This window comes from Haplochromis burtoni, unplaced genomic scaffold (assembly GCF_018398535.1).
Source record: "Haplochromis burtoni strain Fernald_Lab_line unplaced genomic scaffold, NCSU_Asbu1 Contig_39, whole genome shotgun sequence".
Lineage (NCBI taxonomy): Eukaryota > Metazoa > Chordata > Actinopteri > Cichliformes > Cichlidae > Haplochromis > Haplochromis burtoni.
In genome coordinates this window covers 61,653-65,620 of record NW_024582400.1, presented here as the reverse complement: position 1 = coordinate 65,620, position 3,968 = coordinate 61,653, and the positions used below count along the sequence as shown (strand labels likewise).

The 3,968-nt window shown below is 36.4% G+C and overlaps 1 protein-coding gene across 8 annotated transcripts in view; it reads left to right on the top strand.

Annotated features, from left to right (window-relative positions):
* LOC102308458 (poly(rC)-binding protein 3) overlaps positions 1 to 3,968 on the top strand; it is a 27,517-nt gene that overhangs the window by 5,422 nt on the left and 18,127 nt on the right. The gene's annotated exons all lie outside the window — the stretch shown is intronic.

Below are 3,968 nucleotides of genomic sequence, written 5' to 3'. Positions count from 1 at the left end.
GCATTTTTGTGCACTGCGTTGTCCAGCCGAGCGTAAAGCGTGATTAATTCAATAGCCGCCATAGAGGAGGAGGCTAGCAGTGCTGCAACACCGAGCATGACCCACTTTCCCCATCAGATGTCATGAAAAATTCCCTCTCTGCATTCCCCTTCTCCAACTTCCTGCCTGAGCAACGGAGACAAGGAGAGCAGAATTATATATAAAAAATAAAAGTATATAAATCAGTGCAACAGCAGAAATGATGGACACAGGAGGAGGGACTCCTATCAGAGACCAATCCTTCTTTAGCTTTTATCAGGATATCTTTAAATTAGAGTTTTTATCAGGCTTGGAATTTTTTTTTTAAAAAGCTGCAAGGTTTTTGCCCATTGGCACCAATGATTCACAAGGCCTTGACCCAATTCTATTATTATACAGGAAACATGAGTAGAATACAGTCTGAGAAAGCCACTACTGAAATGCAGCTCTTAGCGCTGTGACCCCATTCGACTCTGAGGTTCAGGCAGCCTCGATTTTTGTTGACCTAAATCTACAGAGAGGTTTCACGGTCTTAATCACAGGGAAGGAGGCTCCTCCATCGAGGAGGGGGTTTTTTTGTTGCTGGGAGGGGAGCTATATTGTCCGAAATATTTAAAAAAGAAGAAAGGATGTGAAATTATATTTAATCTGAAAGATCGATCTTCCCAGCAAAGACCCTTCTTTAAGCACCTTCCTGCCCCTGATGTGAAGTTTAGAAAGGGATGAGGATCTTCCCTCGCTCATCTTCAATCCCGTTGTCAATCTTAAATGTTTTTGCTTTTTTTTTATTCCCCTCTCTCTCTCTCCAAGCCCCTGGAGAGGACCTGCACCGCTGGCTTGGGTCTTAAACCCGGATTAAAGCTTTTTATGTAATCTGGTCTCCTCTGGGAGATTGGAGAGACAGCTGGCAGCAGAATCCCCGTCCTTATCTCTCGACCCTCCTCTGGCCTCCGACCAGCATCCCAGCGTAGATTAAAGGATGAATCTACGGCTACCGTTTCACAAAAAAGCATTATTTTCAACATATGTCTGTCTAGGTTAGAGGATATAAGAACTGTACATTACAAAAAGAAAGATGAGGCATTTAGTCTACTAATCAATTTTGATATATTCAATTATTAAACCCTGTGGGGTCACAGTTCATGGCATGTTTCTTTTCCCCAGCACAAACCATGAGTCTTAGGTCCAAGCCTGAAATTTCAGTTTAAGACAGTAAAAAATAAATGAATAATAGAATAAATAAATGCTTTACAGGCATGAAATGCTAAATGATACTTTGGTTTATTTTATTATCATAAACTCAGTATATTTCAGTTTCTGGACTGCTGGTCAAACAAAATGAGAGACGTGAAGCCATGTTCTGCACTTCATGTTGTTAAGGTTTAGGGTTTGGAGTTAATTCATTTCTTTAATGTGAATATTTCCTGCATTTTTATATGAAAATCACCTAAAAAATCTTCTGGTTTTTGTACCTCTCTAATCTCTAGCACCCTGACTCCCTCACTTGGACTTTTATTTCACATATTCACAGCTAACAAAAAGACAAAAACTATTCAACATAACATCTTCCACATAAAGTGATGCCAAAAAGGAAAAATGTACACCCTCTAACAGCTAAAACCCTGAAGAAACTACACAAGTCTTGCACATTTTTACATACATTTTTAAAAAGGGAGTCACATACCGTCCTTTAGCTCAGAGCACCGAATAAAGCCGCCTCATCTGAAATGCGAGGCATCATAAAAGCAGATTTTTTTGCCACGTAACAACTGCGACTCGGTCGACTGAAGGCCTCGACAAACATCTCACCAGCAGGCACAGCTGGTCGGGTCACCGTTTCAAGCAACACTCATTTGAATGATTCACAGCTACAAATGACATCAAGTGATTAGAAATTAGACAGGAAGGCAGCCAGAGAACACATTTAGGGGGTAATATTAATATATATAAATATATATATATATTTATAATTTATATATATATATATATATATATATATATATATATATATATATGTATACACATATATATATATATACATATGCACCCACATATAAAACCATACACACACATATACATATAATATATATATAATTATTATACTAATATATATTATATTATAATTATATATATTCTATATTAATTTAGTGATTATATATTTATATATAATATTATTATATTTATACTTATATATCATAAAATATAAAGTATATATATGATATATATACGTAATATATATAATAATAATGTGATATGTAACTTGAGAGAGAGAGAGAGATAAAACACAGCAATAATGACTGTGATTGGCAGACTGTGACATTAACTGTCTCTGCAGTCAAGGTCAGCCACTTCAGGATCTCTCCCATCCATATTTCTGTCTTTTTCTTGACTGCATTGTCAATCACCAGAATAAATATTCATACTGACTAAAGCAGAGGTTTCTAAAGCGTACTTGGGAAGGTTAACTCGTCTTGTACTTCCTGTCTCTGAATTTGATCTGAAAAAAGGGACATTTCTCTTCTCTCCCCCCCTTTTTTTTCTCTCTCCATCTGCAGTGCGTAACTCTTCTATTCCTCTGATTTATTTTAATAGATTTCCTAATAATTCAGGCTTTCCCTTCTGGAAAAAAAATTGGATTATCATCATTTAAATCTTGTTATATCAGACAATTCTCCCCGTCAAGATATTCCTGATTTATTTATTAGCAGGCACAGTTTCCAGTTGTGGATTTAAAAAAAAAAGAAAAAAAAAAAAAGAAAGAAATCCTGCAGAGCCATGTTCAGGTACATAGCGCCATCTTGTGCGTGCTCTCATCACTGCGAGTCCTCCCTGAGTCATTACATCACTTGTCAGGCAGAATTAGAGGCGATCTGGCTGAAATGGGCTTGATAAAAATAAATATGGCGCTCGTCGTTTGATGGCTCATCTCGTGACTGCGGAGACATACGCTGACCTACATTTCAACTGCTTTTATTGCATTGGATCAGGAGACCACTTATCATTCCATGTCTTCTGTAATATTTGTGGTATTACTGATATATTTAATACCTAAGGGGAGAATAACAAGATGCTCTTCTATTATTTAACCCCTTCTCCCATCTATGCTTCTGTGTGCAGTGGTTACTGGTCATTTTTAAATACAGTTGAGGTATGTGTCACAAAACCTGCACAAAAAAGTTGCAAAATCCAGTTTTTCTTAAAAAAAAAAAAGACAGAGCAGCGACATTAAAACCCTGATAATCTTCCTATAACACCTCTAAGACTATTAAAAACACAGAATTGAGCCACACCGTTGCACTGACCTGTTTCTTCATTATTATGAGCAAATACACTGTTGTTTATTTTCACTCAGTCCCACAGAGACTGAGAGTGGATTAATCCACAGCTAAAAATAGTCGACAACAAATCCAGTTTTGTTTTGCTGCTGTTTGAGTGATGGTTGCTATAAACTGCAGTTCACATCCATTTTGTTAGATTACATCTTTCTTTTTCTTTTACGACATTCCCAAATTTAGTAAGAACAAATTAGGCACACAGTCAAGAAAAATACTGAATGTAACCATGTTTGTAGTATTTTTAAATGTACATTTCCAGGTGATTTTACACAGTCTGCATAATGAGCCGGGTCCCGAAGAGAAGCTCTCATGCAGGCCTACATTTTTATAAAAGCTTAAGGCAAAGACTGTAAATGTTTACAGCTTTAGACTTGCATGGTTTGGATCCATTAAAAAAAACAAAAAGTGCTGCACTGAATCTCTGTCCGACAGCGGCCCCCAGTGGGCCAAGAAGGCACTGCAGTTAGGCTTGTTTTAAATTATGAGTTAATATTTTTAAAAAAGTGTAAAACCACAAAAACTAAGCCATGTCGTTATATTATTACTACATATTTAGTTTCTTATTATGTATGTGTGTGTGTATGTGTGTGTATATATATATATATATATATATAT